The sequence below is a fragment of the Chiloscyllium plagiosum genome, unplaced genomic scaffold (assembly GCF_037043375.1).
Source record: "Chiloscyllium plagiosum isolate Xiang-an unplaced genomic scaffold, Cpla_swu_hap1 HiC_scaffold_14, whole genome shotgun sequence".
Taxonomy (NCBI): domain Eukaryota; kingdom Metazoa; phylum Chordata; class Chondrichthyes; order Orectolobiformes; family Hemiscylliidae; genus Chiloscyllium; species Chiloscyllium plagiosum.
Genome location: NW_028270152.1, coordinates 83,498,023 through 83,510,879, shown reverse-complemented (window position 1 = coordinate 83,510,879; position 12,857 = coordinate 83,498,023). Strand labels below are relative to the sequence as shown.

General features: G+C 46.3%; 1 long non-coding RNA gene across 1 annotated transcript in view; it reads right to left on the bottom strand.

Moving 5' to 3' along the window:
- LOC148148002 (uncharacterized) overlaps positions 1-12,335 on the bottom strand; it is a 56,736-nt gene extending 44,401 nt beyond the window's left edge. The window contains exons 1-2 of the long non-coding RNA XR_015759280.1: positions 12,235-12,335; positions 8,311-8,439 (exon numbers count right to left, since the gene is read on the bottom strand). This is a non-coding gene — a long non-coding RNA (uncharacterized LOC148148002). The remainder of the gene's footprint in view (positions 1-8,310; positions 8,440-12,234) is intronic.
- Positions 12,336-12,857: the final 522 nt, after the last annotated feature.

Genomic DNA, 12,857 nt, shown 5'->3' with positions numbered 1-12,857 from the left:
GATGAACCTTTGCCATCAACTACTACCCTCTGTCTTCTTCCAGCCAGCCAACTCCTAATCCAAACCTCCAACTCACCCTCAATGCCATACCTCCGTATTTTTTGCAGTAGGAAAATTTCATTGCTCATCACTGCATTACACAGGAACTCATTTGAATTTTTAACAAACACATTGTGATAATTTTGGGAAAAGTCAATATTCTCATAATGTGGGATAGTCACACTGGAAAGAGTGATATTGGAAGAGGAGTTCAGAGAATTAGTTTTCAGTGTTTCTTTGAATAATAAATTGTGCAACTGGCTAGTGACGGAACTATCTCAGAGCGACCGTTGTGTGATGAAACTTCGTGAATGAGTAATGTCACCTGGAGAGATCCTCTGGGAAATTGTGATAAAGTGCAGTTTAAAGAAATATAAAGTTCTAAACTGAATCACAGAAAGGACAAGCTACAACTAGAAACACAAATAACCAATAACATGAGTTTGAGAGGAGAACTGACCAAGACAAACAGGCTAAACAGACTGAAATATGTGCCTGTCAATGAACAGTGGAAAACATTTGAAGGAGCTGTGTAAAACACTCAACAAAAGGATGTTCCATTGAAACAGACAAATCCTCAGCAAGAAATCTCCATCAGTCCCACACTCAAGTAAAAAGGATCATATTAGATTATCGGGCTTAGAGGATCACCAAAAAGTACTTAAAATCCTGAAGTGAGAGAATGTTTTAGGAGTAAGTTTTAAAGGGATTGCAAAGGGTCTGCTCGTAGGAGAAGGTCAGATGGAAGAGGGAATAATTGTCAAGGTTTTATGTCACAAAAGGAACAGGGAGAGATGAAGGTGCTGGAGGTGGTGAGAGTGTTACAGAGAGTGATCAGGGCCTGAACGGTGTTACAAAGCCTGTACGGATTGCTGCAGCTGGAGGTGTTTGCAGAGGTAGGGAGGGACATATGTATTTTTATTTATTCATTCATGGGATGAGGATGTCACTGATTGGACCAACATTCTTTGCCCCACTAATTACCCAGAGTATAGCACAGTGTCAGCCATATTGCTGTGGGTCTGGTGTCACGTGCAGGCCAGACCAGGTTAGAATGTCAGATGTTCTTCGCTAAAGGACATAAGTGAACCAGATGAGTAATTCTTACTGATCAACAATGCTTTTATGGTGGCCTCACCAATGTCCTGTACAGCCACAACATGACATCCCAACTTCTACTCTCATTGCTCTGCCCAATGAAGGTAACCATCCCAAATACCTGCTTCACCAGCCTGTCTACCTGTGACACTACTTACAAGAACTGTGTACCTGCATCCCTGGGTCACTGACTGACAACACTACCCAGGACCCAAACATTAACTGTACAGGTCCCACCCTGGATTGTTTCACCAAAATGGCACACCTCACATTTATCTAATTAAACTCCATCTGCTATTCTTCAGCCCACTATCCCAGTGTACTGTTCATCCTGTTGTATCACAGATAACTTTCTTCACTGTCCACTTTACCAACAATTACAGTGTCACTCAAAAACCTTACTTACCACAAAACCAATATTCCAATCCAAACCATTTATCCAAATGACAACCAACAGGGGACCCACTTCATTGCTGGGCACATGTCTCCAGTCAGAAAGGCAAATGACTCCCATCACCCTCTGTCTCCGACCATCAAGCCCAATTTTGTATCCAGTTGACTAGCTCCTCCTGAATGCCATATCCTTTTACATGGATCTGAGCTTATTACCCAGTTTACCATACAGAACGTAGAACACATAACAGTACAGCACAAGACCCTTCGGCCATGATGCCATGGCCATCTTTTACCCGACTGTAAGATCAAACTAACTTTTACCCGACTGTAAGATCAAACAAACTAACAAAACCCTTCATTTTGCTATCATCCATGTGCCTATCCACGAGTCTGTTAAAATGTCCCGTTACACCCACCCACCACTCTCTGTGTAAAGAACCTACATCTGAAATCTCCCCTTACCCATCCTCCAATCACCTTACAATTATGCCCCCTTGTACCATGTATGCCATGGGATAAAGAGGTGTCTCACTGTTCACTCTATCTTTGCCTCACACCATCTTGTTCACCTCTACCTAGTCACAGCGCACTCTTCTTCACTCCAATGATAAAAGCCTTAGCTCCCTAAACCTTTCTTCATAAGACATGCTCTCCAGTCCAGGTAGCATCCGAGTAAACCTCCTCTTTACCCTCTCTAAAGCTTCCACATACTTCCTGTAATGAAGGGATCAAAACTGAACACAGTATTCTAATCAGGGTCTAAACAGGGCTGTATAGAGCTGCAGCATGACCTCATGGCTTTAAAACTCAATCCCCCAGCTAATGAAAGCCAATACAACACATTCTTTCTTAACAACACTATCAGCTTGGTGGTAAATTTGACGGATCTTTGGTCATGAAATCCAAGATCCATCTGTTCCTCCACACTATTCAGTATTCTGCCTTTACCCCTGTATTCTGCATTCAAGTCTCACCTTCCAAAATGCAGCACTTCACACTTTTCCAGATTTGACTTCATCTGCCACTTCTCCGCCCAGCTCTACACCCTGTCAATGTCCCATTGCAACCTCCAGCAGACATCCACACTATTCACCAATCCACCAACCTTCGTGTCATTGGCAAACTTACGTACCCACTCTTCCACTCACACATCCAAGTCATCCAGAAATCACAAAGAGCAGAAATTTTTTGACCTCTCCCTGCAGAAAACCACTGGTCACTGAGCTCCAGGCTGAATGATTTCCATCTGTCATCACCCTCTGTCTTCTATGGTCCTGGAATTCTGTATCCAGACAGACAGGTTTCCCTGTATCCCATGTACTGTACTTTCTCAATGAGCCATAAATGTGTTTTGTCACACTCTCAAAGGATTCAATAAGATTTTCGAGGCATGACCTGTCCCTTACAAAGCCATGACGACTTCCGCTAATCAAACTATGGTTTTCCAAGGAATCATAAATCCTTGATCTCAGAGTCCTCTGCAATAATCTGCACATCACAGACAGAAGACTGACAGGTCTGTGATTCCCAGGATTATCTCTATTCCCTTTTTTTGAACAACGCATGGTTGATTCACCTAACCTGCACATCTTTGGGCTGTGGGTGGAAACCGGCGCACCTGTCGGAAACCCACGCAGACTTGGAGAGAATGTGCAAACTCCACGCAGACAGTCGCCTAGGGCTGGAATTGAAATTGCATCCCTCGTGCTGTGAGGCAGCAGTGCTAACCACTGAGCCACCGTGCTGCTCCATGTAACTGGCTCACTGGTCTGTGATTTCCTGGCTGCTCCCTGCAGACCTCAAGTGATGGAACAGCATTAGCCACCCTCCAGTCTTCCAGTAACTCATTGTGTCTGTTAAGAACATAAATATCTCTGTAAGGGATACTGCAATCTCTTCCCCAGATTCCCACAAAATTCTCGGATTGACCTAATAAGCGACTGGGGATTGATCTACCTTTATTTGTTTTAAGATTCCAGCACTTTTTCTTCTCTGTTGAGGATTCTTTCCAAGACATCGCTATTTATTTCCCCAACTTATTGAGCTTCCATGTCTTTCTCCACAGTAAATTCTGACAACACTATTTTGTCTAATATCTCACCCACCTCCTGACAGTTAAGGTGCCCTATTCTCTACCAAGTTACTCTTTAGCCCTTATTGAAACTTGAGTAAAGGTTTCTGAAAATTCAAATAAACCGCATCCTCGGTACAACCACTCCTACACCCGTATCTATACTGACATTTATATTCTCACCAATAAAAACAAAACCCAACAGGCTCAAAAACACATTCTCTTTTTATTAAAAGCGTTTCTAAGGGTCCAGTTATTGTTCATTGACATATCCTTTCAAACATATTTCAGATCCTGACCTACTATCAGGTTAACACTGTTTGGTTTCAGACTGGCAGCAGAAAGGGTTATGGGAGTTCGTGTTTATCCATCTGAAAAAGGTAGCTTACAGGTTCAACAGGCAATAGATGTTTTGGAAATAAGTAGGGTCGTGGGGACTGAAGGACATTATGGAGATAGGGAGTGCTGTGGGGCCTGAAAGGGGCCAAAGAGAGCTGCAGGGCTGTTGGGCCTAAAGGAGGTTGCACAGATCAGGAGGATCGTGGGGAATGAAGGAGGTTACATTGAATGGGAGGGTCGTTGGGTCAGGATGAGATTATGGAGATAGGGAGGGTCATAGGGCCTTTTAGAGGATATAGAGTTAGGGAGGTTTGTGGGGAATGATTCAGGTTACATGGATAGGAAGAGTCGTGGGGACTGAAGGAGTTTATGGAGATAGGGAGGGCTGTGGGGACATGAAGGAGGTTATATAAATAGTAAGCTTATAGAGAAGCACAGGAAAGAAGAGCAGGTATCGGCCATTTGACCACAGAGTCGGTCCCACCATTCAATATGATCACGACTGATCATCTAACCCAGTACAGTATTCCTGCTTTCACACCTTACCCTGATATTATAGTGACTACTGGCATTTAGTGATACAGCACTGGGACGGGGTGGGGTGGGGGTGGTATCTTACAGAGATAGGGAGGGTTGTGGAAGCTGGAACAGGTGACAGGTGCAGGGAAGGTTTTAGGAATGGAAGGACTTTACATGGATTTGGAGGAATGCAGGGATGGGACGTGATAACAATCACAGGGAGGATTTTGGGAGCTCGATCTGAGACGGGTACAGCTGAGAACAGAAGTGAGTCAAACAGTCAGGGCAAGCAGGGAAAAGGTAGGGCTAATAAATTATACTGCATTTATTTCAATGCAAGAGGCCTAACAGGGAAGGCAGATGAACTCAGGGCATGGTTAGGAACATGGGACTTGGATCTCATAGCAATTACAGAAACATGGCTCAGGGATGGGCAGGACTGGCAGCTTAATGGTCCAGGAGACAAATGCTACAGGAAAGATAGCAAGGGAGGCAAGAGAGGAGGGAGAGTGACATTTTTGATAAGGGATAGCATTACAGCGGTGCTGAGGGAGGATATTCCCAGAAATACATCCAGGGAAGTTATTTGGGTGGAACTGAGAAATAAGAAAGGGATGATCACCTTATTAGGATTATATTACAGACCCCCCAATAGTCAAAGGGAAATTGCCAAACAAACTTGTAAGGAGATATCAGCTATCTGTAAGAATAATAGGGTAGTCATAGTAGGGGATTTTAACTTTCCAAACATCGACAAGGACTGCCATAGTGTTCAAGATGGAGAGGAATTTCTTAAGTGTGTACAAGACAATTTTCTGATTCAGTATGTGGATGTACCTACTAGAGAAGGTGCAAAACCTGACCTACTCTTGGGAAATAAGGCAGGGCAGGTGACTGAGGTGTTCGTGGGGGAGCACTTTGGGGCCAGCGACCATAATTCGATTTGTTTTAAAATAGTGATGGAAAAGGATAGACCAGATCTAAAAGTTGATGTTCTAAATTGGAGAAAGGCCAATTTTGACGGTATTAGGCAAGAACTTTTGAAAGCTGATTGGAGCCAGATGTTCGCAGCTAAAGGGATGGCTGGAAAATGGGAAGCCTTCAGAAATGAGATAACAAGAGTCCAGAGAAAGTATGTTCCTGTCAGGGTGAAAGGGAAGGCTGGTAAGTATTGGGAATTCTGGATGACTAAAGAAATTCAGTGTTTGGTTCAGAAAAAGAAGGAAGTATATGTCAGGTATAGACAGGATAGATCGAGTGAATCCTTAGAAGAGTATAAAGGATGTAGGAGTATACTTAAGAGGGAAATCAGGAGGGCAAAAAGTGGACATGAGATAGGTCTGACAAATAGAATTAAGGAGAATGCAAAGGGTTTTTACAAATATATTAAGGAAAAAAGGGTAACTGGGGAGAGAATAGGGCCCCACAAAGATCAGCAAGGCGGCCTTTGTGTGGAGCTGCAGAAAATGGGGGAGATACTAAATGAATATTTTGCATCAATATTTACTGTGGAAAAGCATATGGAAGATATAGACTGTAGGGAAATAGATGGTGACATCTTGCAAAATGTCCAGATTACAGAGGAGGAAGTGCTGGATGTCTTGAAACGGTTAAAGGTGGATAAATCCCCAGGAACTGATCAGGTGTACCAGAGAAGTCTGTGGGAAGCTAGAGAAGTGATTGCTGGGCCTCTTGCTGAGATATTTGTATCATCAATAGTCACAGGTGAGGTGCCACAAGACTGGAGGTTGGCAAAAGTGGTGCAACTGTTTAAGAAGGACGGTAAAGACAAGCCAGGGAACTATAGACCGGTGAGCCTGAACTCAGTGGTGGGCAAGTTGTTGGAGGGAATCCTGAGGGACAAGATGTACATGTATTTGGAAAGGCAAGGATTGATTAGAAATAGTGGACATGGTTTTGTGCATAGGAAATCATGTCGCATAAACGTGATTGAGTTTTTTGAAGTAACAAAGAAGATTGAGGAGGGCAGAGTGATAGATGTGATCCATATGGACTTCAGTGAGGCATTCGACAAGGTTCCCCATGGGAGACTGATTAGCAAGGTTAGATCTCATGGAATACAGGGAGAAGTAGCCATTTGGATATAGAACTGGCTCAAATGTAGAAGACGGAGGGTGGTGGTGGAGGGTTGTTTTTCAGTCTAGAGGCCTGTGACGAGTGCAGTGCTGGGCCCTCTACTTTTTGTCATTTACATAAATGATTTGGATGCGAGCATAAGAGGTATAGTTAATAAGTTTACAGATGACAACAAAATTGGAGGTGTAGTGGAGAGCGAAGAAGGTTACAACAGGATCTGGACCAGATGGGCCAATGGGAAAGCAAATCTTAGCAGGACTTATACACATAATGGTAAGGTCCTAGGGAGTGTTGCTGACCAAAGAGACCTCGGAGTGCAAGTTCCTAGCTCCTTGAAAGTAGAGTCGCAGGTAGATAGGATAGAGAAGGCGGCATTTGGTATGCTTTCCTTTATTGGTCAGAGTATTCAGTACAGGAGATGGGAGGTCGTGTCGCGGCTGTACAGGACATTGGTTTGGCCACTGTTGGAATATTTTGTTGCAATTCCAGTCTCCTTCCTATTGGAAGAATTGTTGTGAAACTTGAAAGGGTTCAGAAAAGATTTACAAGGAGGTTGCCAGGATTGGAGGATTTGAGCTACAAGGAGAGGCTGAACAGGCTGGGGCGGTTTTCCCTGGAGCTTCGGAGGCTGAGGGGTGACCTTACAGAGGTTTACAAAATTATGAGGGGCATGGATAGAATAGGATAAATAGACAAAAGTCTTTTCCCTGGGGTCAGGGAGTCCACAACTCGAAGGCATAGGTTTAGGGTGAGAGGGGAAAGATATAAAAGAGACCTAAGGGGCAACTTTTTCACACAGAGGGTGGTACGAGTATGGAACGAGCTGCCAGCGGATGTGCTGGAGAATGGTACAATTGCAACATTTAAGAGGCATTTGGATGGGTATATGAATGGGAAGGGTTTGGAGGGATATGGGCTGGGTGCTGGCAGGTGGGACTAGATTGGGTTGGGATATCTGGTTGGCATGAACGGGTTGGACCGAAGGGTTTGTTTCTGTGCTGTACATCTCTATGACTCAATCACTCATAGAGGTTATAGAAATAAACTGTGTGGTCGCGTCTGGAGGAGATTAAAGGTATAAAGGTTTGTAGTTACCGAAGGAAATGACATCAATCGGGACCAGCAGAGTTTACAGAGACTGAGTGCGTTTTAGAGACAGGAAGAGTTCATAGTCATCATTAGAAATGCAGGAACTAATTTATGAGAGAAGCAGAGTCACTCTGCTTTGTGCCCAGAGACAAGGAGGAGTCTAACAGTTGGAGGAAGGTTACTAAGGTACAGAGCTTTGTGTTGTCGTGACAGGAAGGTTACAGAGATCATGAAGGTAGTAGGAGTTCAACAAAGTCACAAAGACAGGGAGGTTTTTCAGGTCTGGAAAGGACTACACCGACACGGATAGCTTAAGGACCTCAAGAGTTGTTTTTCTTCAGTTAAGGAGAGATGTGACAGAACCCGGGATTAAAGGCAAAGGCAGAAACTTGGAGAGTTTTACTGATATGAGGAGTTTACAGGGATAGGCAGGATTGTAGGGGCAGATAGAGATTGGGGAAGTGGTATTTATGAAACAGACAATGGAGTAACTGACAGACGTAGGGAGGGTTTTGTGGAACAGATGAATTTACAGATGGTGATAATGAAGCCTGAGAATTTTCTCATGCTCCTTGCCCAGCATTGTTCCTACATCATGCCCTCAGGGTCTGAATTAAAGTCCACTAACTCCTCCCTGTGCTGTTTACTGTGAGTGAACTTACCGGCTGCAGGATTTACTGAAGGCTCCAGATCTCACTCTCCATCTCTCTCTGGCTGACCAACTGTCTTCAATGTGGTGATGGACGAGACAGGAATTGGGAATTCTGCTGAGTCAGGGACATCAGGAATACCTACAGGAGACAGAGAAGTAGACAGAATGGGAAATTAGACGAAGGCAATGAAGGTTACACATGGAGAATGGCACTGAGTCCCACAGAGATCTGGAAATTCACAGTCTCCATCCATGGCCTGTGCAGTTACTTCCCTCTGGAGTGGAGAATGCTGTTGGCTCAGGATCTGGAATAGCTGGAAGAGCGAGAGACACTGACAGAGACAGCAATTAGACCCACACAGTGAGGGATATCACATGGAGAGAGACAGTGATATCAGCGGTGTGCTGGAAGGTGTCAGGATCACACAATGGTATTATCAGAAGTGGTTCTGACCAGTGAGCACTGCTACCAGTACTCAGGGAGGACTGAGCTATTTTATTGGGATAGGCTCCTCTGGTACCAGGATTATGCAGTGTGCAATAAATGGACACAGATGAGGAGGGGGACAGGTCTCAGGTGAATGGAAATTCCCAAATCCAAAGAGAAAGTTTGAAATATTGGAACACCATGGAGATATGAATGAAAACCAAAAGAAAGAAACAGTAAGGGACTGAGTTCAATTAAAATACGACATTGTCAAACAGATTTGTGACAGGAAATTATTGGTTAAAGAAAAGTAAATGCTATTTCTGCCCCTCACAATTCCTCATACACCACAAGTGACATCACTTCCGCCCCTCACATCATCGCTGATGTCATACACTCAGTGACTTCCAGCCCCCCCCCACTGCCGTGTTTGCCACCACTTCCGCCCCCACCAATACCACTCACCTGCATTCTGCTGACACCCCCCCCAGGTCCCACCGTCACCATCCCTGCCCCCAGAACCCTGAGGGGAACACCACCCCTGCTCATGAATCCATCCCCATTCCCCCTAACACCACACCCACTCCAGTTACAGGCTCCATCGCCTCCCCCAGCTCCACAACTACGCCTGGTCCCAGCTCCCAGTCCTGCCGAGTTTTCACCATTCCCCTGACCTCCCCCTCACTGAGGACGAATGATCAGTCATCAGCAAAGGCCTCACCTTTATCCCCCTCCGTCCACACATCAATGAATTTAATACACGCCGTGACATCGAACACTTCTTCCACCATCTCCGCCTCAGAGCTTACTTTTACAAAGAAGACTCCCGCCTATTTTCTGAGGAACCCTTTGCCGGCCTCCAATAAACTCCACCCACCTGGACACCCCGCGCTGGCCTATTACCTGCCTTTGATTTCTTCATTTCCAACTTCCACCGAGACATTAACCGCCTCAACCTATCTACCCCATTCCCCCCCCCCCTCCAACCTCTCACCCTCACAACGTGCAGCCCTCCACTTCCTCTGCTCCAATACCGACCTCACCATCAAACCAGCAGATAAAGGTGGTGCTGTGGTAGTCTGGTGCACTGACCTTTACACCAATGAAGCCATGATGCCAACTCGAGGACACCTCCTCCTACCACCCCCTCTACCATGACCCACCTCCCATCATCAAACCGTCATCTCCCAGAGCATACAGAACCTCATAACCTCAGGAGGAGATCTCCCACCCACAGCTTCCAACCTCAGTCCAGGAACCCAGCACTGCCCGGTTCTACCTCCTTCCCAAGATCCACAAGCCTGACCACCCTGGCTGACCCATTGTCACAGCATGCTCTTACCCCACCGAACTCATGTCTGCCTACCTCGACATTGTCCTATCCCCCAGTCCAGAAACTACCCACATTTGTTCGAGACACCACTCACACCCTCCACTCCTCCAAGACTTCCGTTTCCCTGGCCCCCAACGCCTCATCTTCACAAGGGATGTCCAATCCCTCTACACATCCATCCACGATGACCAGGACCTCCAAGCCCTCCGTTTCTTCATCTCCCGACGTCCACAACAGTACCCTTCCACCGATACTCTCATTTGTTTAGCTGAACTTGTCCTCACCCTTATCAATTTTTCCTTCAAATCCTCCCACTCCCTGCAGATCAAAGGGGTAGCCATGCGCACCCGTACGGGCCCAAACTATGCCTCTCTCTTTGTTGGCTACAGTGAACAGTCCATCTTCCGTAGTTACAATGGCACCACTCACCACGTCTCCCTCCGCAACATTGATGACTGCATTGGCACCACCTTGTGTTCCCTCGAGGAGTTTTAACAATTCATCAACTTCACCAACGCATTCCACCCTGACCTTAAATTTACCTGGACCATCTCTGATACCTCCCTCCCCTTCCTGGACCTCTCCATCCCCATTAATGACAACAGACTTGACACCGACATTTTTTTACAAACCTACCGACTCCCACACCTACCTAGATTATATATCTTCCCACCCTACTGCCTGCAAAATTCCCAACCCCTATTCCCAATTCCTCCCCCTCCACCGTACCTGCTCCCAGATGGGCCAGTTCCACCACAGAACACACTAGTAAGCCTCCTTCTTTAGAGATCAGAATTTACCTTCCCACGTGGTCAAAGATGTCCTTCAACGCATCTTGTCCACATCCCGCACCTCCGCCTTCAAACTCCACCCCTCCAACCGTAACAAGGACAGAACGCCCCTTGTGCTCACCTTCCACCCTGCCAACCTTCGCATAAACCAAATCATTTGCCGACATTTCCGCAACCTCCAAACGGACCCCACCACCAGGGATATATTTCGGTCCCCACCCCTCTCCACTTTCCGCAAAGACAATTCCCTCCGTGACTACCTGGTTAGTTCCACGCCCCCCAAAAACCCACCCTCCCTTCCTGGCACCTTCTCCTGCCACTGCAGGAATTGCAAAATCTGCGCCCACACCTCTCCCCTCACCACCATCCAAGGCCCCAAAGGAGCCTTCCACATCCAAAGTTTTACCTGCACATCCACCAATATCATTTATTGTATCTGTTGCTTCCGATGCGGTCTCCTCTACATTGGGGAGACTGGACCTTCTAGCAGAGCACTTTAGGGAACATCTCTGGTACACCCATACCAATCAACCCCACTGCCCTGTGCCCTAACATTTCAACTCCCCCTCCCACTCTTCCGAGGATATGGAGGTCCTGGGCTTCCTCCACCGCCACTTCCTCACCACCCGATGGCTGGAGGAAGAACGCCTCACCTTCTGCCTCGGAACAGTTCAACCCCAGGGCATCAATGTGGACTTCACCAGTTTCCTCATTTCCCCTTCCCCCATCTCACCCCACCTCCAGGCTTCCAGCTCAGCACCGCCCTCATGACCTGTCCTTATGGCCTATCTCCCTTCCCACCTATCCACTCCACCCTCGTCTCTGACCTACCACCCCCATCCCCACCCCCATTCACCCATTGTATACTTTGCTACCTCCCCCATCCTCCACTCTGACCTCTCACCTTCTTCCCCACCCCATTCACCTATTGTACTCTATGCTACTTTCTCCCCATCCCCACTCACCACCCCCTCTCACTTATCTCCCCACTCTGCAGGATCCAGGCCTCTGTTCCTGATGAAGGGCTTTTGCCCGAAACATCGATTTTCCTGCTCCTCGGATGCTGCCTGACCTGCTGTGCTTTTCCAACACCACTCTAATCTAGACTCTGGTTTCCAGCATCTGCAGTCCTTGTTTTTACCTTATTGGAGGAGGAGACGATGGAGATAAGGCATGTTGTAGACAGTGAAACAAGTTACAGGGATGGGGATGGTAGTCTGGAATGCAGTGCATTTCAAATCTGTGTAGGGACTATCGGGAAGGGAGGAGGTTACAGCGATAGGATCGGTTATAGGAATTAAAAATTATTGAAGACACTGGACCACAAGACATGCCATAGATACATTAAAAATCACTACTCTGCAACAGTGTAACAGAACTTACATGGGGGTGGTGATTGAGCCTGGGGTGTGTGTGTGTACTGTGCTCCCCTCCAGCACTGTATCTATGTCATGTTGTGTTAACAGGTGTTTGGAGCCCTCTCATTGTTCTTTGCTCTGTGCACTGTGGGTGACCATACTTCACTACAGGATTTATTGAAAGCTCCAGATCTCCTTTCCCTTTGTCTCTCTCTGGCAGACCAACTGTGTTCAATGTGGTGATCGACGATCCACCCAGCAGCTGGGAAGGCTATTGAGTCAGGACTTTCCTGAGTACCTACAGGAGACAGAGAAATAGACAGAATGGGAAATTAAACAGATGCAGTGAGGGTTACACATGGAGAATGGCACTGAGTTCCAGAGATCTGGAAAATGGAGCGATATTAAGTAATAGTCCCAGATTGCTGGAAGGTGTCAGGATCACACAATTGTGTCGGAAGAATGGGTTTAGCTTCATGATGCCCTGGTATCAGTGCTCAGGGATGAGCACCCAGTGAGCAGGCGAAGTGATGGCCTCGTGGTATTATTGCGAGAGAATATATCCAAAACCTCAGCTAATGTTCAGGGGAGGCAGGATTGAATCCTGCCATCTGAAAAGGAGACATTTGAAATCAATAATTTTAAAAA